General features: G+C 45.7%; 1 protein-coding gene and 2 long non-coding RNA genes across 12 annotated transcripts in view; 2 read left to right on the forward strand and 1 right to left on the reverse strand.

Annotated features, from left to right (window-relative positions):
• The window catches only part of LOC118928100 (eukaryotic peptide chain release factor GTP-binding subunit ERF3A-like), a 210,030-nt gene that overhangs the window by 91,816 nt on the left and 94,524 nt on the right, over positions 1-23,690 (forward strand). The window lies entirely within an intron of this gene.
• Positions 185-22,753, reverse strand: LOC130679139 (uncharacterized). Its single transcript, XR_008992136.1, has 6 exons — positions 22,632-22,753; positions 3,383-3,474; positions 2,640-2,769; positions 1,806-2,160; positions 1,387-1,563; positions 185-305 (listed from the first exon to the last, which is right to left on the reverse strand). It is a non-coding gene; the product is annotated as an uncharacterized LOC130679139 (long non-coding RNA).
• On the forward strand, positions 2,144-17,360 carry LOC130679142 (uncharacterized). The gene is made up of 2 exons (XR_008992139.1): positions 2,144-9,358; positions 17,216-17,360. It is a non-coding gene; the product is annotated as an uncharacterized LOC130679142 (long non-coding RNA).

Genomic DNA, 23,690 nt, shown 5'->3' on the forward strand with positions numbered 1-23,690 from the left:
CTGTTGTTGGAGCAGGTGTGGCCAGTGCCTTGCCAAACTGAAGTATGGAGCCCAGGGCTGGGGTAGTGCTGGCACCAGAGGCAAGGGGGGACCTGAAGAGGACAGGCTGGGCAGTGGAAGCAGTGGAGTTGGTCATGCTGCTCACAGTGCTGGTCACACTGCTCATACCAAAGCCGAAGACAGGCTTCCAGGCAGAGTCTGTGGCTGTGCTGGTGGTCGTCCCCCAAGCCGCTGCTGAGTGGACACTGACACTGGCCTGGCCGGGGAACAATGGGGCATTCGTGCTATTGCCTGAAGTAGTCTGACTGAAGGAGAAAGGAGTTGACAAGGGCAAAAATGTAGGTAGCCCTGTACTGGTAAAGACAGGACTGAAAGTGGGGGGCAGGCTGCTGGTAGTCGGGGTCGGGGAAGAGCTGGAAGATGCCACTGTTGTGACATGGTTAATGGCTGGATGGCACCAGACACCTCATTCCGACATTTAGGTGGAGCCACAAATATGAGCTTGAACATGGGATGTGTGAAAACACAGCAGGAGCTGCTAAGGCAGCGTCATTGATTAATAGGCTCCTCAGCATGCCAAACAGAACACTGGGCTTCAGGGTGGGGCGTGCAGCAGGCGGGGCCTGGGGTTTGGCAGATGTCGCAGCCTGAGGGCGTGGAGGTGACTTGGTGGCATCAGTGGCTGGTATTGCAGGAGAGGCAGGGGTCAGCCCTGAGAAAGTGGCTGTGGAGCTGAAGTCTGAGAAGGGCCTGGGAGGGGCCCTGGCTGTGAAGAGCCAAGAGGGCCCAGAAAGCCAGGTGTCTTAAGGGGCAAATAGGCCGTGGTGGCTGCCACTCCAGAAGATTCTTGGAAGAGGAACAGAAAAAGGGAATTCTAGTACCTCAAATGTGATGGTATTTGGTGCTCTAGAAGCCTTGCTGTGCCAGGGATTCAGGAGTCAACAAATATGACTCATCTCTACCACAGGTTCTTAATGTATTCATTCCCCAAAATCAAAGAAGGGCTCCTTATTTCTACCCTTCACAGATCATCAGACAGACAGCAGGGGATAAAATGGCCTAGCAGGGGTTAAATGTGTGGACACTGAGGAAAATCCAATAATCTGAACTCAAGCACTGCTCAGAGCAGCTAAGGAATGGGGCTGCAAACCAACAGCTGTCTGACTACCAGAATGAGGCTGCCTTCTCCAGCTCTAAGGATGGCAGCCCTTCCCTACAATCTGCTCCTGATGAGAGGGTTCTGAAGCTAGCAGGCTTGCACCAGCTTAGATGTGCTAAACCAGAGCAGGTTCAACCCTTTTAGCGACTGACAGGCATGCTGCTTTCATGTTAGCCTAAGCAGAGGCTGATGGCACTGTGTGCTCCACAGAAAGCTCTCCCACTCACCTGGGAAAGATGGTAGGCCCAGGGGGTTCAGCTTCTTTTTCAAGCTCCCCAGCAGCAGGTTAGTACTTAGGGCTGGGAGGGAGGCTGAGGAAGCAGCAGTCCCAGCAGCAGGCAGGGTGAGATTAGAAGAAGGTGGAGTGGCAGGTGGGTTCACACTGTCAGAGTTCGAGGCAGTTTCTAAGGAAGAAAGAAAGAAAGGATTGTCCTTCATTGTAGGAGAATTCTTTCCAGGGGCATCACAGAGCACAGGGATGCTCAGGGACTCAGGAGAACTCATGTAGAAATGCTTCCTCTCAGTCTCAATGCTCACTGTTCTTGGTTTCCACTGAGAACCCAAGAAGTGGATTTCTCAGAGGGGAAAGACCAGTATAACCAAAGGAAACCATCTCTGGAGTGTGAAATTAACCTATATTCCTTACCCGTCTTATCCTCCAAGACCCTGTTTAGCCATTGTAACATAACTTGCTTCTCCCGGTCACAATCTTTGGTCGTGATTGAGTAGCCAAGCATGGGAGCTGGAGGCTACCAAGAGAAAAAGGAGAAGCCAAGCCAGTCAGATGGAAATGAAAGAAACCTGTACTGACCCTTCCATTTCTGAGACGCAGGGGAGCCAGGCTGGGGTGGGCAGGGGCGGGTGGACAGACCATACTAAGATCAGTGGGATCCCTCACCTGGAGGGCACCAGGGGAAACTTGCGTCTGCGCAGCCGGGAGCTGCTGGGTGTCACTGGAGAATCCCAGGAGTTCTGCTCCCTGCATATGGTTGTATCTGCAACTAAAGTAACAGATTTACTTTCTTCTTCCTCTCTTCCAGAAATGGAGAGGTTTGTCTATCCAGCCTCACTTTTAATACTGAACTTCCCCTAGGTGTCTCTGAGATTCTGTCTTTCATGGCTTGGGCTCTTGAATGGTGTTGGCCAGATTATTTCTAACAGTCAAGAAGACATGAAGTGGTAATTGCTCCAAATGTGTGCACATGGTTGCTTACTGGACAGAAATTGCCTGGAGTGCTCAGATTCCCCCACCTAGGCTTATCTTACCCTGAACCCCCCCAGATGGCCTGGGTCATGCTATATGAGTCTGGGCCACCTTTCTCCCTTACCAGACCATAAAGCCCGAATGACAGGAACATCTATCTCTGTAACTACCAAGCCCCACACAAATCAAGGCTCAATACGTGTTTCTAGTGAGTTGTAGTCCATGTGCCCTCCACACACACTACCACCAACACATCCCACGTGTTCATCAACTTACCCTGTTCTCCCTGGGACTCCTTGTCTCTTACCAAGGGAGCTGAGTACCCGGAATCATTAGAAAGGTCCTCTTCTCTGATTCATGAATCGGGAGTAGTTTCCTTAAAAAAAAAAAAGAAAGCTCCTCTTCTCTGTAGGAGGAAGCACAATTAAGTTTAGAAAAGTACTGGATAACTCCTTATACTCTCCTAACTACCAACTGACCGAAGTCTAGAACAACCATGACTAAGATCTCAGTGTGTCAAGACAACAAAAAGAAGCAAAGAAAATTCCTAAAGAAATGAAGGGAGGCAGTTCACAGAAGCCACAGAGACACCTTTGTCTGAAAACAAGCAGAAAACAATCTTCAGAACCTTACATACAACCTGCCAAGTTTCTGAGAGTCCTAGTCACACCTCCATCTCTAAGAAAGTTGCATTCTAGTCGGTCACCTAGAGGGTCAGCTGGGGTCTAGAATGTGAAGCCTGCTGCCCACTCCCATCAGTCATTCTGTTCACTCTGTCCCATGCAAGCCCTTTCCCTTATGCCCCAGCCCCTCACACTGCAGCATGAAGGGGAGCAGAGGCTGGTGTGGTCACTGTGTGATGACTGCAAGAGACGAGAGCGATTCAGGGTGGCCCTGTCTCTGCACTTTAGGTGTGAACCGCTTTGATTCTCCAAATCGGAGTCTCAGAAAGCCTAAGAGCCAAGTAAATTTCCCTCTTTTCCTGCCTTCATTAATCCACACAGCAAATCACCGATTACCTTAGTTTCTTTTCTGGACTCTCTGGTGTCTGTGAGCGGGACGAGGCAGGGCTGGAGAAGGGTGAGGCACTGGGATGCCTTCTCTTCCACAGCTAAAAGCCAAACACAAGTCACGTGACTGACCCTACAGAATAACGTATGATCTGATCTTCAACATAATTCTGTGGCTCGAATCCAGCACTGTATATAAAGTCTCCTTTTGAAGTGACTGAAAACTTTTCTTTGTGAAGAGGGGCTTCTGAAAAGTGAGTCAATTGCCAGTATTTGAAAGGGTCCTCATTGGCCAAAGTTGGAAAATTTGCATCAGAAAGAGTAGCTACACTATATTTGTTCTAGGACTGTCATAATCTAATAAGAAAAGTATAAAAATGCTTCAAGAGCTTTTTAACTCTATTCAGGTGTACTGATTATTTGCTAACTTCTCACCAAAGCAGTTCAATCACAAAATTAATATCCTACCATCCATAAATTAAAAACAAACACTTTAGCGACCCACCTACACACATTCCCCAGTGCTCTCATTTTGTTCAGTCTGTAAGAGAAGAACTTCACATATCACACATAAGGGCCTGTGCATTGTGCACATAATCACTGCTTATTCCAGTTTTGGGAAGGATAATACAGAGCCCTCAGGTATAGGCTCACTGGGGTCTAGAAAAATTACCAACCTGGAGAACATGAGAAACCTCTTTTGACCATAATAATAGTTATTTTCTCTCTGACCTCCACAAAAATCCTTCAATCTTTTATGCTAAGTCATCAGAAATATACACCCAAAGTCAAACGTTTTAAAAACCTGAATGTTCACCTTTTCAAATAAATGTACTTATCAAGGATCTAGTGTCACCAAAGTTTTGAATTTTGTTGTATCAGCTACTGGGACCAAACAAAAACACACGTCTTTTTAATCTAATCATCTTTATCAGTCAAGTTATATCCATCAAGGAGGTTTCCAGGGTACACCTCTTTGAGCTTGGATGAGACAATTTATTGTTCCAAAGAAAAAAAGTAACAAAACCTATTATAGTACTATGCTTTAAAGACAGAAGATATTTTCACCTGAAGTAGGGATATTATAAGTGATGTTACCAAGGATTCTGCTAAACCCATACTGTATTAAAGTTCAGAGCTTTAAGAAATGAAAGAAGGATCTGCAACAACATGGATGGGGCTAGAGGGTATTATGCCCGGTGAAGTAAGCCAGGTGGAGAATGACAAGTATCAAATGATTTCACTCATCTGTGGAGTGTAAGAACAAATGAAAAACTGAAGACACAAAACAGCAGCAAACTCTCAGAACCCTAGAATGGACGAACAGTTACCAAAGGGAAAGGAACTGTAGACAGTGGGTTGGAAGGGATGGGGAAGGGGAATATGGGCCATTACGATCAGCACACATGATGTAGGGGGTGGATTACAGGGAAGGCAGTATAGAACACAGAGAAGACAAGTAGTGATTCTGAGACAGACTATGGGCTTAGGGAGAATAATAGGGTGAGGGCCTCTAGAAAAATATCCCTACCAAAACTCCATATTAAACAATTAATGAAAGTCAGAGTCACATTAATTCCCTAAAGTAAAATATCAAACTAGGAATATGAGCATACTTCAGTGAAGATTAATTAAAACTGAAAAGCCAGGAATAACCTGGCCTGGAATGTTTGAACATCCCCCAGGTAAGAAAGTACCTCAGCATAGCCCATGTCTCCATTGTGTCAATTAAATAAGGCTTTTGTAAAATTTACTTTAGCCTGCTAAAAGGCCCAGTTTATCTGTTTTACCCAGATTCTGCTTTTCCTCCTCCAGCCCCTAATCAAGTAATATATAACCTGGGCAATTAATTTAGCAGGCAGGCCCAGCCATAAATAACATACTAAAGGGCAGGAAGGATTCCATCTTAAAGATAAGATTGCATTTTTACACCCAAGAAGTTAAGAAGTAAGATTCTTACTATTTAACAAACAAGACAATAACTCAGCTCACCTTGAAAGCAAGACAAGCAGCCTTGATTGATACACTCACAAACCAAGAAACTAGTATTCTGAGAAAGAATCAAAGCAGTAAATCTTATGTTAACTCTGCAAAATAGTCCAGAAAACTGATAAGAAACTTAGTGTCTCTTCAAAGATAAAAATTTAGAGACCATTTGGTGGGTCTGTATCCCTAGCTCTGTCTCTCAGCCGCCTATAAATCCCCTAGACAACACACCACTACGGGCTCTCTTGTCCCCTCCTGGCTCATGCCAGGAGGTCTGTCCTGTCACTGTATCTCTCCATAAAAGTCTCCATGGCTTTCTTACCTTGACTGTTTGCTAAGTTCATTCTGAGACTCCGCAAACAAGAACCCCGGCATCATTTTGGGGGGCACGTCTGGGATAACTTCAGAGGTGATTATCAGTATCCAAGCCTGCTTTTTCTTTCACTGTCCTTATAGAAGGAAGCTGTCTATGGCACACAGCATTGAGCACTGGTCAGCCACTTAAATGGGACTAGCCCGGCTGGCATTCTCAAAGTCTGAGCGACAGGTTCCCCTGTCTCCCTTGGGAGCCAGGAATGCCACCTGAGTGGAGGCCAGGATTCCCTTTTAGAGGCATCTCCTTGGATGCGAGGGACTGAGGAAAGCTGTGGGCAATAGAGTCTAGGCTGAGGCTACACTTCAGCGGCTTCTCAAAGGCCCGTGTATCTGGAATCAGACTCCGACAGCCCGACGGGGTATCCATGAGGAGTGTCTCTCTTTCTCTGTCTCTGACTTCCAGCCTGCTTCTTCATGCTGCCCTGGCCTCTTGAGTGAGGCAGGGGGCTTTCCTAACTCTCTTCTAACTTCATCAGTTTCACGGAACCTGATGCTCACCACTGCACCATAGGAGATCTACGCTTTGCTCTTATTCCTGACAATACTGCACTTTTAAAAAAATCTCATCAAAATGTGTCTGGGCACCCGTTAGCCACTTAAAAGATGATTAGCGTTTGCTACCAGTCTTAAGTCTTGGGTGAAAGGTTTCCTGGTGTCTGCCACTCCTTGATCCCCCACCTCCAGATGGATGGGAATGTTGGGGAGTGGCTGAGCTGATTTCCTACTTTCCTATCCTAATCTGCGGACTCCTAGGGCAGACCAGACCAGTAGACAGTGGTCCTTGGATCTCAGCTCTTGCTGATTGATCCAATGGTGCTGAGTGAGCCTCCGACTAGGCTGCTGCCTATGCGAGAGACGCAGATGACCCCCGACCTCTTGTCTCACAGATCAGATTTCTTACAGTGGGTGACTAGCAGGATCATTCCCAGGCAGTGGGAGAAACCGGTGTTTAAGAGTATAGACCCCCATAAATGTCCATAGCAGCCTCTGAATTTTATCTTGCCTTGGCAAAAAGTTCCATTGCTCCCCATTCAAAGCAGTCCTTTTAGGCCTGTGCCACTTTCTCTTGTGTAATGTAAATAAAGTCTGTAAAGTAGTCAAGCTGAAACCTGAGACAAACATGTAAATGGCTCTATTCTGTTGATCCCCCTTCCTTAGAGGCATCATCCTGGCGCTAGGCATTTCCTTTTATGCAGCCCCCAGGGAAGCGAAACAGGCTTGTGACTCGGATCAAGGCTCTGGCACCGAGAGGTCACACAGTCCCTGCACTTATCGGACAGGTAGGGGGCCCTCAAATAATGATCCTGAGTGTACTATGCTAAAGCTCGTGCAGAGAAAACTCAAATCTAGATTAGAATTCCCAAAAGGTGTAAAGTAGGAGCACACTGGTGAGGTCCCCACTACCAGCTCTGAGGCGACTCTTGCTTAGTGGGAAGGCAAGAGGGGAATCAAGGCAAGGTGTAGGCCACGCTGGTAAGGAGTGGTTAAATCTAGTAGTCCTGGAAGAAGAGGTGATTGACCACTGTCACCCAGGCTCCAAGATGAGGGGACACCCTCACAGAGAAAGGCCAACCAGGTGTCACACACCTGTCTTTCTCTTCCAGATGGGAGCTTCCTCTTCAAAGTTAAAGCCAGTTCACACCTCTGGCATGCATTCTGAATAACTGGGAGAGGTTTGATTCCCAGACCCTGAAAAAGTGCCTTATCTTCTGCATACAAGCCTGGCCTCAATACAAACTGTCTGATTGGAGAGGCTTGGCCCCTGAGAGAAGTATGCAATATAAGGTTATGCAGCTAAATGTATTTTGCCACAAGAAAGGAAAATAGTCAAAAGTTCCCTGAACTACTACAATATGGAACTAGTTTTCTGAAAATTTTTTGGTGAAAATCTATTCTTATTGGGTTCATCATTATCCTCAAAAATTAAGAGGGTTTTAAAATAGACTCCCTGAGATAGAAAAAATTAATCTTCTGCAACACAGCGTGGCTTTAAATAACTGGTGCTGGAATTGTACTTGCATTTCATTTCCAGCCCCCTAGACTCACACAGTCCCTATCAGTTCAGAGCCTTCATTGGCCCTTTCAGTTTGAGGCCATCTAGACCTTAACCCAGTTATGTAAACTACTGGCCCTTAGAGTGTATTCTTGAAAATTGAGATACTTTTAATCAAGTAAGCTAAAAAGAAAGGAGGCAATTGAATATTAGTAACTCAAATCTTTGTATCAGTCTGTCTGTGTATATGTTATCATTAAAAGTGTAGCTAACTGTAGTCATTACTGTAAGACAAATTTTAGCCGAAATAAGCAGGCAAAGAGAGGCAACAAAGGGCCAGGTAGTTTGAGTGCAACTCCCCGGTGATGTTCCGTGGTCTGGCTATCACAGGCTGGGGAAGTCACACCCGGTCAGGGAGGTGGGGGCTTATAAGGGGTTAGGACAGGGAGGAGTGTGCAAGCTATCCTAGGGGGTGTGGAGAGGTATGATTGGCTAAAGGTGACATAATAGACAACTAGAAACTTTTTTTCTTTCCAAGAGGGAGGAGGCTGACATCCTGGTGTTAGTTGGCACATCAGAAGGATGGAATTCAGGCAGAGCTGTCCCCTTTCCATATAAGGCATGGACCTTGGGGGTCTGGTCTGTTCTCCTTTTATGGTATCTCTCTGTTCTGTTTCCATGTCCTTGTTTTTCCCTCCTCCAGCCTAACAATTACATCTCTGTGTGTTTGTGTGTCTAAGTGTGTAAATGAAAAATATTTTTCTACCTCTGGATGGTATTAATAAAAATTTATTTAAAGACAAGCACTTGTGAAAATTGGGCATTCTAAAACTTCCAGAAAATTCTAATAGAAAATATTAAGCATTAATGCTAATTTAAGTTGAACTGAAATGGACATGTCCTTTTGGTTATGAGGCTTGACTTTATCTAATGTTTAGTTAAAGTTTTGTGAGTAATCTAGCATGGTTGTTGGGAATGAGTAAACTAAGTGTAGCAAGTGAACGTCTTAATAATAGTGTGTTACAGTGTATTACAGTGTGTATACCTACAAACAGCCTGAGAATCTTTGTGGTAACCTAAAACCTTAGTGTTTTGCTAAGTAGACATATTTTGTGCTTAGAGATTGTGCTATAAAGCTCATAGTTACAGAAATTATAAAATGTGTTCATTAATTTGTCAATCTAGAGGATGCTAGTGTAACAGTTTACAATAGCCTACTTCTCAGTGTTCACTGAAAATTAAAGTTCATAATAGTTTTAAGGTCTAATTAAAGCTACTTAAAATAATAAAGAAAACGTCTCTGCTTGCTAAAAAAGATGTGTGTTTTAGTAAGAGAAGGTGTAAAGAATAGAAATTCGTTTTGTTGAGAATAAAAGAAAGTAACTTTGTTCTAAAGTACAGCTGTTTACTTAAAGAGGGAGACACTGAATGTAAAAAGAAAGTTGTAGAAAGTTTGTGGAAAATTGATATAATGCTATGTGAAATTAAAGCAAATAAGTCAATATCAAGTACACAGCAAAACTAGAATTTTTTGTTTGTTAAAAGAACAAAGATTTATTAGTCTACAGTTAATGTTGAAAGATTGCAAAGGGTTTTTTAATTGTTTATCAAAGCAGTTTCCCATGCTTAAAGTCTCAATCGCTTGTCTAAGTACTGTGTAACCTTCTGTATTTGCCTTTAAACATATTGTCATTCTGGTTAAATAAATAAGTATTGTTTCATAGTGACTTACTCTATTTAGGCTATTTAGGCAAGTGCCTTAAAATTTTTCTGACAGCTTCCCAGAATTAAATTTAAAAAGGTGCTTTTTAACTCTAGTTCACTGAGGGCCTCTGGAACATGTCAGAGGAAATTTTTTCTCCTCATTGGGGAAAATATTTGGCTAATTTGGCTTATTTATCTGATACATATTTACCTGAAAAACACTGTCAAAAAGAATGATGCTAAACTTTATTACTGAATGTTTTATGTTACAGAAATATCCGAATTTCCTTATATCAAATTGTCTTATAGTAAGCTCTCATCAGATCTTTAACCATTGTCATTTGCAAGTCTTTTGTCATATAAAGTCACTGTTTTATTACTCCTAAACTAGTAAAGAACTAGATTCCAACACAGCAGGTATTAGTTACATAGGATTGAGTAAACTAAAGAAAATGATTTTGTGGCTTTTTGTTTCAAATGTTGATAAAGTGTTTTAAGCTTCTTCTCTTAAGTTGACAACAGTTTAGTAGGTGACAATACCTTTGTAAGCAGAATTTATCTTTCTCTACCTGACCCCCCCAACCCCAGAATTTAAAGACTCTCAGTATTTTTTATATTTCATGGCAGTGTGTTTATTTGCATAAGCTCAATAAGAATCTGCTTTCCTTATAATAGGACTGATTAAAAACACTGTTTATATTACCAAGGCTTCAACTGGAATGTCATACCTGAAAGACACATGTGTAAACTCAGATATGAACAGACAGCTTTAAGGAACTAAGATTGACTTTATAAAGCCAACAAAGCCCCTTGGAAGAACTGGCCTGGTTGGTACCTTGCTTACAGGGTTCCCAGCAGCCTTACCAGGGGAGTAAAGAAGGTCACTTCCTGGCAGGTGCAGGAACCTCAAGAATATCTTGGGAACCTCAAGAAGAGAGGAATTCACCCAAATCTACAGGTACTGCAGGCAAAAGCTGATGGCAAGTCTGGCTTGGCTTTCTGGCCTTGAGAGGCCTTTAGAAGTCCAATCTGAAATTCCTTATAAAAAATTCCAGCAAAGCACACTTAAAAGATCCTATGTAATCAATTCCTCTTCTTGCTGCACTTATGCAAATAGTCAAGCCAAGTGTTAATTATTTTCTTAATCTGGTTACTTCTAATAAAAAGGAGGGTGATTTTAGAGAAAAGTATTGTTTCAGTAACGCAGCCTTATCTATACTGAGTCCTAATACTAGTTATTGAGACATAGACTAGATCCAGAATTCTAGTTTCCCCAAGATATCTGGCTTTGATTCTCAGAGTTTTAATATTTCTAGTTCTCATATTCAGCCATGTAACAGCATTCAGCAGAGAGGCCCAGGCTGGGGGAGGCAGGGCCTTGGGAAGGAGGTGGTTGCCCCTGTTCTGTGTGCACCCCAGCTTACAGCTGGTGGCGCAGCCCTCTGGGCAGGTAGGCTAGCCACATCCTCCCTCTGATCCTGGTCCATCACCTGCCAGCCTGGGGCCAGCTCCTCCCTGAGACACTGTTCTCACCTCAGAGGAGAGATGCTCTTGGTTCCCTGGGTCGGAGGCCAGTGCCCCTCCCTGGGGGCTGCTCAGGGCTTCCCTGCTTCCCAGCGGGGTGCTGTGGAGCCATCAGGACCCTTGAAGCCAGATAGACATGAGTCCATGTCCCGGTTCTACCAACGACTTGCTGTGCAGCTTTAGGCAAGTGACTTTACCTCTCTGAGCCTTGTCTGACCAAATGAGGATGGTTATTCCTACTTTGCAGGTTCCTTGTGGGATTCAGCACATTCAACTGCGGGAAGCTGGTCACCACCCCAGTTAAGATTCATTCCTTGACTTGTCACATGATATCCCAGAGGCCAACCCTCCGTTTCAGGGGCTGCAGGGGTTCCCAGCACTGGGAGTCCCAGTCCTGCACAGAGAGGAACTGGATGCCATCATTCTCTGCTCTACTCTTACCATTCCTCAATTTCTGTTTCTGCAAGCTGAGAAAACCCCAAGGGTAGAACTGGTTAGCTGCTTCAGCCCATCACTGCTCAGCCCCTCGTAGTGTGTGACTGGGCATCACAGATGCCAGGCCCTGCCTTGGGGCTGGGTGACCCAGGGCTGTGGGCCCTGGGGGCTGGTTTTTAGAGAACCTGCTCTCTCCATAGAGGAGGAAGCTGAGATGTGCCGGAGGGCAGCCTGCAGGAGGCACCTTTCCCTGGGCCCTGGAGGGTGAGTGGGATTCAGACCCAGGAGTTCCAGGACTGGGCTGGTGGGCATTCAGTGGTCATGGTGGGGGAACAAGTGGATGGACAACAGGGTAAGTAAGGGTCCAGAGATAGGAAATGACAATGTGCATGTGGCCCAACAAACACGACACTCCAGCAGTGACAAGGGGTTCTACGGGGGCCAGCTTGGGCCATTGTGATGGGTTCAGATGAAGACTTTTATCAGATTGCCTCCATCCCAGACTGGGCATGGCCAGGCCCTGCTCGTTTCTCTTCTAGCCGCCATGAGCTTCCCTCCGTTTCCAGAACATACTGTGCTTCATTTTGCTTCCCCACGTGCTTTTGCTTCTCCTTCAAACAGTTTTAATGCTCCCTTTAATTTCATGGGACTGATTCTTACTTGCACATCTCAGCATGCATGTCACTTCTCTCAGGAAGCCTTCCCTGATGCTCTTTCCCAGGGCTGTGTTAGGTGCCCCTCTGTTCCTACCACCCCAGAACTTCCCCAGATAGCCCTTGTCACATACTGTGTTCCAACTGTCCTGGTACTTGTCTATCACACCCCAGTGGGTCAGGGCCATACTGCCTGTCCCTTTGCTCCCTGCCCCTGGCACCCTGCCTGGCACAGAGTGAGTGTCCGATACAAACTCACTAAGTGAGTGAAAGCAAGTTGGGTGTTGGGGCCTTTGAAATGGGGCCTGGAAGGTGGGGAGCTTTCTCCGCTCTTCAGTACCAGCTCTCATGGGGCCACCTGCATCCTCCCTTGTTGCTATGTCTGTTGGTCTGGCTGTGGACAAGAGGCACCCAGAGGGTGGTGGGTGATGGGGTGGGCATGTGTCTCCCTGGGCTGGGTGCAGCCCCACTGGGGGTTTCCTCTCGGTGAAGGGAAACTGGTGTGCATGGAGAGTGCACAAGTGTGGAGCCTCAGAACAGTTAATCCCTTGGGCTATTTAGACACACACTTTTGTGCATGTACGTGTGTGTGCGCACGTGCATGCATGTTATGTGTGGCATTCCAGAGACCACCACTGTGACTGTGCCAAAGAACATCACATTGAGCTGAGTCTTGACCACCAGCCTGGGATGAGTACTGCCCATTTACAGAGCCCCCCCAGCCCCAGTAAATAGCAAAGCATAGTCCTCTGTTAGGCGTGTCTTTGGCTCCAGGTAATACACACCTGACCACAGAGCCTTAAGCAAAGAGGGGTTTATTTATTCCTACAAGAGAAAGCCTGTGGGTAAGCAGTGGAAGCTGGGATGAGGACTCAGCGATGCCTTTAAGGGCTTGGTTCTTTCCCTCCCTGGTTAGATTTTTTTTAAGTTTGTTTTTTAAATTATTTTATTTAAGGTGTATTTTCATATGTTCAAAAAGTTGTTCAGTATTCACCACTATCTAATTTCAGAGCATTTCAAAAAGAAAATCACCCCCAGGAAGTGGTCACATACCCCATTCCTACCACCTGGCAAGCACAGTTTTACTTTCTGTCTACAGATTTGCCTATTCTGGACATTTCATGTAAATGGAATCATATAATGTGGCTTTGTATCTGGTTTCTTGACTTAGCACAATGTTTTCAAGGGTCATCTCTGTTGTTGTGTAGGTCAGAATTTTATTCCTTTTTATGGCCAAATAATATTCTGTTGTAGGGATATACCACATTTGTTTATCCTTTCATGAGTTGGTGGAAATTTGGGTTGCTTATACTTCTGGGCTACTGAATAATGCTGCTGTCTACAAGTTTTTGTGTGAACTATGTTATCAGTTCTCTTGGCTAAATACCTAGGAGTGGGATCACTGTCATAATGGCAATTCGATGTTTAACATTTTGAGAAACCACCAGACTGCATTCCAAAGTGGATGCACTGTTTTATATTCCCACCAGTAGTGGGGTGAGGATTCTAGTTTTCCCACATCCTTGTCAGCACCTGGTATCGTCCATCTTTTCTCTTATAGCCATCCTTGTAGGCTATAGGTGAAGCATTATCTCATATGATCTTGATTTAGCTTATTGGATTTTGTCTTCCTGCTATGCTTCATGGTCACAAGGTGGCTACATCCCCTCCAGCCCTTACACCCATTGTCCAAATGGATAGAAGGAGTTAGGGTACTAACATCTACTCTCAAAGCCTTGCCTTCATGAACACTCTCCTCAGGGACATCTCCAGTGTCAGACTGGTCAGGCTTATATCATACAGTATTCCCTAATTGCAGGGAGCCAGGAAGCTGACACCTCAGTCTGAGGTGTCAGCTTCCTGGCCTATGGGGAGAAGAAGGGGGCTGAGAATGCTAGTAGGTGAGCATTGCCCCTCTTTGCCCCTCATGACCCAGATCAGCATGGCATCTTCCATTCTCCAGGAGCAAGAAGAGGGATGTGGAGCCCTCAACAGGAAGGATGGGGACTGAGATCATGGGCTGATTCTGCTGCAGCTCAGAGTCTCCATTGCTCATCAGATGTGCCCTGCTCTGGGGCTCGGGGGACCCCACTTTGTGGTATTAGTCACCTCCCATGCCACCCAAATTCCCCTCCCCATGCAGAGGCCTTTTTTCCACTCAGCCCAGGGGACCTGTAGCCCAGGGCTCATTCAGTGCTGCCTCAGGGCCTATGCTTCTCTATATCTCCACCCCAGAATGTGCTGTGGGTGGGCTAACCTTTAAAATCGGCCAGGGCTGGGATTCTCATACATGGCTGGTGGGAGTATAAAGTGGTATGGCCATTTATGGAATGCAGGTTGGCCATTTTTATTTACTTTTATTGACATAATCATACCATGATTCACTATTTTAAATGTTAAGTGGTTTTTCATATATTCACAGGGTTATGCAATTGTCACCACTAATTCCATAAAATGTTTATCACCCTGAAAAGAAACCCTGTTTCAGTGGTTGACTACCCATTTCCCCCAAATCTCATCCCCCTGGCAACCACTAATGATGTCTCTATGGATGTGGGGCAGCTTTTCATGAAGTTAAGCATACTGTATTACCCAGCAAATCCATTGCTAGGTATTTACCCAAGAGATATGAGAACAGGCTCACATAAAAACCTGAAAAGAAATATCTATAGTGGCTTTAATCGTAATTGCCCAAGATAGGAGTTAGTGCCGTAACTCCTCTCCATTTGGACTGTGGGTGTAAGGGCTGGAGGGAATATAGCCACCTTGTGACCATGAGGCATAGCATGAAGGCAAAATCCAATATGCTAAATGTCCAACCATTGCACGGATAAACAAAGTGGTACATCCATTCCATGGAATATTAGTCAACAATGAAAGTGAACAAACTCGGTATAGAAAAAATATGGATGTATCACAAAAGCAGTAAGCTGTGTGAGAGGTGGCAAGCCCAGAAGGCTACATCCTATACAATTATATTTCTATGACATTTTGGAAAATGTAAAACTAGGGTCAGAAGCAGATAGGGGGTTGTGTGGGGCAGGCGGGTGGGTTGGCGATGGGTATGGGGGAACTTGGGGTGTTGATGGATTTGTGTCTCGATGGCGGTGGCAGGTATGTGAATTTGCATTTGTAAAAACTCATGGAGGTTGATATTGTACATAACAAACCCTAAAGAATCCACTCCAAAACTACAGATCTAATATCTGAATTCAGCAAAGTTGCAGGATACAAAATTAATACACAGAAATCCGTTGCATTCCTATACACTAACAATGAACTAGCAGAAAGAGAAATAAGGAGAACAATTCCACAATTGCATCAAAAAGAATAAAATACCTAGGAATAAACCTAACCAAGGAAGTGAAAGACCTATACCCTGAAAACTACGGGACACTCTTAAGAGAAATTAAAGAGGACACTAATAAATGGAAATTCATCCCATGCTCTTGGGTAGGAATAATTAATATTGTCAAAATGGTCATCCTGCCTAACGCAATCTACAGATTCAATGCAATCCCTATCAAAATACCTAAAGCATTCTTCAATGAAATAGAGCAAATAGTTCTAAAATTCATATGGAACAACAAAAGACCCCAAATAACCAAAGCAATCCTGAGAAGGAAGAATAAAGCTGGGGGAATTACGCTACCTGACTTCAAGTTGTACTACAAAGCCACAGTAATCAAGATAATTTGGTACTGGCACAAGAACGACCCACAGACCAGTGGAACAGAATAGGGAGTCCAGATATAAACCCTACCATATATGGTCAATTAATATACAATAAAGGAGCCATGGATATACAATGGGGAAATGACAGCCTTCTCAACAGCAGGTGTTGGCAAAACTGGACAGCTACATGTAAGAGAATGAAACTGGATTATTGTCTAATGCCATACACAAAAGTAAACTCAAGATGGATGGAAGACCTGAATGTAAGTCATGAAACCATAAAACTCATAGAAAAGAATACAGGCAAAAATCTCTTGGACATAATCATGAGCAAATTCTTCATGAACATATCTCCCCAGGCAAGGGAAACAAAAGCAAAAATGAACAAGTGGGACTATATCAAACTAAAAAGCTTCTGTACAGCAAAGGATACCATCAGTAGAACAAAAAGACATCCTACAGTATGGGAGAATATATTCATAAATAACATCTAATAAGGGGTTGACATCCAAATTATATAAAGAGCTCACACACCTCAACAAACAAAAAGCAAATAATCCAATTAAAAAATGGGCAGAGGAGCTGAACAGACACTTCCCCAAAGAAGAAATTCACATGGCCAACAGGCACATGAAAAGATGCTCCACATAGCTAATCATCAGAGAAATGCAAATTAAAACCACAATGAGATATCACCTCACACCAGTTAGGATGGCCACCATCCAAGAGACAAACAACAACAAATGATGGTGAGGATGTGGAGAAAGGGGAACCCTCCTACACTGCTGGTGGGAATGTAAACTAGTTCAATCATTGTGGAAAGCAGTGTGGAGGTTCCTCAAAAAACTCAAAATAGAAACATTTTAGCCAGGAATTTCACTTCTAGGAATTTACCCTAAGAATGCAGGAGCCCAGTTTGAAAGACATACGCACCTCTATGTTTATCACAGCACTATTTACAATAGCCAAGAAATGGAAGCAACCTAAGTATCCATCAGTAGATGAATGGATAAAGAAGAGGTGGTACATATACACAATGGAATATTATTCAGCCGTAAGAAGAAAACAAATCCTACCATTTGCAACAACATGGATGGAGCTAGAGGGTATTATGCTCAGTGAAATAAGCCAGGCAGAGAAAGACAAGTGCCAAATGATTTCACTCATATGTGGAGTATAAGAACAAAGGAAAAACTGAAGGAACAAAAGAGCAGCAGACTCACAGAACAAAAGAATGGACTAACAGTTACCAAAGGGAAAGGGACTGGGGAGGATGGGTGGGAAGGGAGGGATAAGGGGGAAAATGGGGCATTACAATTACCTCATATAATGTAGCGGGGGCGGACACAGGAAGGGCAGTATATACAGAGAAGACAAGTAATGACTCTGTGGCGTCTTGCTACACTGATGGATGGTGACTATAATGGGGTATGTGGGGGGGACTTGATAATAGGGGGAGTCTAGTAACCATAATGTTCAAGTAATTATACATTAAAGATATCAAAGAAAATGATAAATGCATCCAGTTTTGATGCATCTTTCCAAGATTCCTTAGAGCAAGGTCATGTTCTCACCTTAGTCTACATAGGGTATTATTTTTTAACAAAAAAGCCTTGTCAGTTAAATAAACAAAACAATTATATCTCATTGTTCATAACCTGAATTTCTTTGATAGCTAAAAAGTTTGAACATATTTTCATATGTTTATTAGCCATTTCTACTTCTTTTGTGAACTGCCTTTATTTATCTTTTATGTATTAGTGTGAAGAGCACATTATGGATTGAGGATGCTAACCTTTTGTCATAAGTGATGCAAATATTTCCCCCCCGCAAAATCAAAAACTCATGGAGCTGTACACTAAAGAGAGTGGATTTCACTAGGTGCATATTATGCCTGTTTTGAAAAATCAGCCTGAACTTGGAACCAGCCTTTCCAAATTGACCCAACCTAGGGTTAACCATTCCATTTTTTCTGTTTGGTGCCACTTTCCCTTTTAGATGTCACCACTCAGTTTGGGTCTGTCTTCCAGGATGGCTAATGTGACATGCTGGGCGGGGGGGGGGCAGATCTTCAGGGCCCCCTCCTGCCACCTTCCTCAGGCATCCTTCTACCCCCACCTCCATTTCTGAGCCTTCCAGATGGGGTATGCCATGTGCTTTTTGAGCCATGAACTGTTAGAGCTGGAAGGGACCTCAGAATATGTTGGCCTCCTTTCCTCCAGTGGAGAAACTGAGGCCCAGGACTGGGAAGACACGTGATGAGAATCAAGATCCCAAACCACATCTCGTGACACTTGGGCCAGGGCTGCTTGCCCTCCTGCAGGGGCCCCTGAGCCTCCCTTGCCTGCCCATCCCAGGAGGCTGGGCAGGTGACTCGAGGCCGACCAGCTGGTGGGAGGCTTTGGAGCAGGCCATGGCTGATGGGGAGGTGGGGAAGTGAGAGTGGCCAGGGCCTCTGACACACCCCAAAGGAGGAGGGAAAGAGTCTGCTAAGGGACCAGGTTCTGCAGATTCTCCCTGGAGGCAGGATGTGGCAGATGGTTGATTTTGGTGGGTGTGGAATGGCTAAAGGCCTCTGGGGACGGGCAGGAGAGGGCACCAGTTTCTGCCATGGGAGCCCATCCATGGTGGCTCCTCAGGTAACCCTTGAATTTCATTATGAATCCAGGTAAATCCCAACAGACACAGTCCTCAGGGTGGGGCTGACAATGTGGAAGAACCTGAGAGACCCCCGGAGACCCTGGGGGGGGGGCAGAAGGGATGTCTTGGCATGCAGCCCTCCTGGGAGGGATGAACCCAGGGTCAGTGATGCAGGCCCCAGTTTATCCTGGTGTTAATGTTGAGTCATTGCCAGTAGCTGTGTCCACTCTGCTGCCAGGGCTCTGCACACCTCTGTGAGGATGGACGTCAGGGGAGGGCACGTATAGTGGCACCTCAGGTCTTCGGAGCCAGTTCAGAGCTGTGTCAGCCCCATGAGGAAGGTTATCTGAAAGCCTAGAGCCCAGTGAGTGGGGGCCTGGGGCTGCCAGGGGCAGGACCTGGGGCCCCTCTCTGCTGGTCTGTACCTCAGCAGGGACAGAACTTAGGAAGAGGAGTGACTTCTCAAACCAGGCTTCACCTGAGATTCCTTTTGGGTCATGAATCCAGTTTCTGCTTGCTCCTGTTTTCTGGCTCTCTGTCTGCAGACACAATGGTGCTCCCCAGAACCTGGTGTCTGCACAGAGGGCTGGATTCAGGAATTCTCCCCTGCTGTCTCCATAACCTGCCCCAGCATCCCAGAGGGCTCATGATCCTGGCAACACAGGACCCTTCCCTAGGCCAATTTTAGGCTCAGAAAATGAGATCTCCATATCTGCGGGGTCCCTTCTGGAAAGCCCCCTCCAGAAAGCCCACCTGTGTCCTCAGACAGGAGGCCCCACCCATCTTGAAGCCCCTTGCCAGCTGGTAAGAGTCAGAGGAGATAGTTTGTGTGCATTTACATGCCAGTCTGCATTCAGTCCTGGGCTGTGAGCCTTGCCACAGGGGCTGCTGGGGAAGTCGTATGGGTGTTGGGCATGTTTGCTTGCTTTGAAGCTTGCCTCTTATTCTTCAGGCTGTGTGATCTTGGGCAAGTTACTCAGCCTTTCTGAGCATCTGTATCCTCATCTGTCAAATGGGGACAGTGCCATTATGCTTATAGAACACGAACCACATAGCACTGGCCATCACATGTGGCTGCTGCTGCTGCTGGCCATGATGTGATTGAGGCTTTGGAGGAAAGGTGGTCAGCTAGGCCCAAGGCCAAGGTAGGGTTTGGATAGAAAGGCTCCTCTGTGGCTTGGTTCTCACCTCCCACCACTACTCTGTGCGGGAGGAAGGTGCAGGGTGCTGTGGGCATCTTCATCTTGATTGGAGGCACAGACTGAGGCCCAGGGAAGGGAAGCGGACTGCCCAGCATCACACAGCCAGCTAGACCCACATGTCCCAGGGGCTACTCCCATCACCAGTCGGTGGACCTGGGGGTTGGGGGATGGGATGGCCCACGGATGGGATGTGGAATCACACCACCCGGCCAGAGCTTCACGCAAGCCCCAGGTTGCTCTGGGTAGATGGAGGTAACCAGGCTCTCCTTGTCCAAGTGAGGTAGGGGCGGGAGTAACGAGTGTGAGCAGAATGTGTGAGCCCACGTACAAGCCCACGTGCACATGGCAGGGCAGGGCTGGGGACCAGAGCGTGACCTTGGGCACAGAGTCCCAGCTCCCTCGGGGTCCGTGCGTAATTGTGGGCGGGTCACCTGTTCACTGGGCCTCAGGTATCCGCGTGGGAGGATGATGGTCTCTGTTCTGCACTGCCTGCCAGGGTGCGGAGGCTTGGATAGGATAGTTCTGGAAGCCGTGACAAGGAGACGGGCAGTCAGTGCGCAGCCGTAAAATGCGTGTCATCCCCCGGGGATAATACGTGTCATTAACGTGAATCTTCCCCGTTTGGTGGTATTCCTTGCCTGGAGCACACAGTAGGCGTACAATCAGCACATCTCTGAGAGGAATGAAGGCCTGGGGCACTGTCAGGAATTAACTGATGTGTGTGTGTGAGGGGCAGGGGCCGTGGGAGGCAGCAGGTGTGGTTGACAGACATCCAGTGCGTGGACATCTGAATGGAGACAGCCTATAACCTGTGGCTTCGCGCCCCCTGCCTGGTGGCCCCGGGGCAGGGACTGGGCCTGATTGACCCCAGCTCAGGGCCTGGGTCATAGCAGGTGCAGTGAAAACACTTGAGCAATTAGTTGGTGTCCCATAGCATCTGACAGATGGGTCTGAGGCCCAGGGGAGGCCCTGGAATAAGAAATGTAGGGGCAAAGGGCCTGGAAGCGGGGCATTGGGATGTAAAGGAGCGAGAATGAGAGGTGGGGTGTGGAGTGGGCAGGGCAAGTGTGGAGCCAGGTTCCCAGGGGGAGGGGTTGGGTGGTCCTTCCATCTGGGGCTGATGGTCAAAAGGCCCTTGGAGAACTTCTAACCCAAGTTCTCAATTGACAGATGGGGTAACTGAGGCCCAGACTAGGGAAGTGCCCAATCTGCACTTTGGGGTGGCAAAGGGGTTAGAAGCCAGGTGTTCTGGTACCTCTGAAGCCCACCCCTACCAACTCTGAGGTCAGGGTCCTGGGTCAAGTAGAAGCCAGTGGCAGGAGGCAGGACAGAGCAGCCAGCTTGGGAGGCCGGGCTGGGTTGCCAGCCGGGGCCGGAGCCCATGAGCCAGCACCCTGAGATTAGATCACCCACAAATGATTAGCTTTTTTCCACCCAGCCTTTTCCTGACAAGAAAGGGCCTGATGTGGTGGAGAAAGACAAGTATCAAATGATTCCACTCATTTTTGGAGTATAACAAACAACAAAGCAAAAATGAAGGAACAAAACAGCAGCAGAGTTAGAGACTCCAAGAAGGGACTACTGGTTACCAAAGGGGAGGGGTTAGGGAGAGTGGGTGGGATGGGAGGGAGAAGGGGACTCAGGGGCATTATGATCAGCACACATAATATAGGGCAAGTCACGGGGAGGGCAGTATAGCACAGAGGCGACAAGTAGCAACTCTATAGCATCTTACTACACTGATCAACAGTGACTGCAGTGGGGTGTGGCGGGGACTTGATAATATGGGTGAATGTTGAAACCACAATGTTGCTCATGTGAAACCTTCATAAGATTGTATATAAATGATACCTTAAGGAAAAAAAAAGGGCCTGATGCTCCTCATCTGTGTTGCTCCTCCTGAGAAGGCCTGTTCATGTCTGGCAAGGGGTGCCTCAGGAGACACGATCGCCCCAGGGGTTAGCACCACCCCAGTGCTGGCTGCTCCCTACCAGCTTCTGGCACCCAGCCGCCGGGCACTGCAGCTGCTTCAGACTGCAACCTGCCATCCATGGCTGCTTTCCTGCTACAACAGCAGAACTGAATAGTTCTCACAGAGAATGTATGGTCTGCAAAGCCTAAAATATTTGCTACTGGGACTTAAGAGAAACGGCTTGCTGACCCAGTCCCTTAGAATAATCCCTGACACATAGTAAATCCTCAATAAACATTAAATATTTTCCCAGACTACTGTCCTTATTTTTGCCATATCTTTGTACTGCCTTCACTGTTATTTACCTCATATTTTTCTTTAAACTGACTCTTTTTAAGGTTTTAATTAATTTCAAAAGGAAACTACATCTCTACCAAACTCACAGGTTTGATATCAATTCTACTTTAATAACAGACATTACACTACATCTGTGCTTATTAAAATGTTTAAATAGTTCAACTCCTTTTAGGAAACACTGTGCCACACTAAACTGTCTCTGATAAAGAACTCTCTAAGCCTCACCTTGCTGGGTCCCAAGGGTTTCCTGGGTCCCTGAGGCCTTGCTTTGTGAAGCTCTTCTATCACCAACCTCATTTTGTGGATGGCTTTTGTGCCCCCTCCAGACTGGAAACTCCTTGAAGGCAGGGACAGTCTCTCATCTCTGAGCCTGGTGCTCACTGGTACATAGTAATCACTCACGAATATTTACTGAGCCAAACTCTTGGACCCCTCATTCCTTACTACCCATGAGAATATAAACTACAAGGCTCTTCATTTGAACTTTGGAGAAAGTGAGAAAACCAACTCCCAAGGATCCCAGGGGGGTTGCAGAGAAAGAGGTTGGAAGAAGGCATTGAGAAAGGGCCAAGGCCTGAGTCAGGCTCAGTTCAATTCAGAAGTTCAACAAATACCAACTGGTCCTGGACTTCCCCTGCTCCTAAGATGCCAAGAATGCATTTGAACCCTTTACTGGGTATGCGTATTTTCTAGATCTGTAAAACAAATGGGTTGGGCAAGTGATGGCTATGATTCCTTCCAGCACCCTAACATTTGTGATTCTGTGATTCCATGAAATGCAGCAAGTTTTGGGTTTCATCACCTTTAACAATGAGCCGATGCACACAGTAAGACATTTAGGGAGGCTTGCTTTTCAGAGCAGCCAGTCCCAATTTCTCGGTGGACAGTAATGACCAGGCATTTCTCCTCCTCCTTCAGCTCCTGGTTTCTGCCTTAAACATAAGATCAGCTCAGCATCTTCATCCATTCTCTTCTAACTCATGGTTTTTGTCTTTTCTCTCAAAACTTCTTCTTGGAGTATCTTGTTTCCATAGGACACTGCTCTCTGCAGAGTGTCAGGTAGTTATTCTGCAAAGCCAACGTGCAAATATATAAACAGGGTCAGTTGGACAGTATTATCTATACTCCTGAAGCATTTTCATTTTGCAGGGGAGCTTCGGATGTTATGTATTAATTCAAAAGAGTAACAACGGTGGAGGAATTCAACATACTGTTGCTGGAACAGTTTTTATGTCTCATATGGACAGTTGCCTTTCTACCTGGCTATAGATTTGGCCAGTGACAATCATATGTTCATCAAAATATAATTGGTGAACATAATGTGTGAGTGAATAAATAATGAATGAGATTTAAAAACTTTTTATTATAACACATCTTATCATCATTCTACACATTCCTCCCCAGAAACCTATATTGTTTAAGTGTATTTGATGTCACAGTTCAAAGTGTGAGAATCTATCATCTTTAGATTAGCAGGAAAGCATGGATTACAGATATCTCCCCTCTCTTCTCTCCCCACAGGCATATTTGGTGAATAAGGTAAGTGGGTATCATTTAAGTCTCTTGATCTCCCACATGCACAGTAACCTACACCATTCATTGAGGCCCCTTTAAACTGTTCTTGAAAACTCATAGTGACTTAAGTGCATTTGATCATGTTAATGAGAGTCTGATCTTTGACAAAAGAGAGATTGTCAGGGCTCATGTTTTAACCTGACATGATGAAATGGATTATTTAGAAAGGATAATGGTTCTGCTGTGTGGAGAATTGAGATGCCACAGCTCACCTCTATATAAACAGAAAACTTGAGCTCTGAATTCTAGTTAGTGCAAAGATTCACTAAGTAAGAAATAATTAGAG

The sequence above is a fragment of the Manis pentadactyla genome, chromosome 10, assembly GCF_030020395.1.
Source record: "Manis pentadactyla isolate mManPen7 chromosome 10, mManPen7.hap1, whole genome shotgun sequence".
Taxonomy (NCBI): Eukaryota; Metazoa; Chordata; class Mammalia; order Pholidota; family Manidae; genus Manis; species Manis pentadactyla.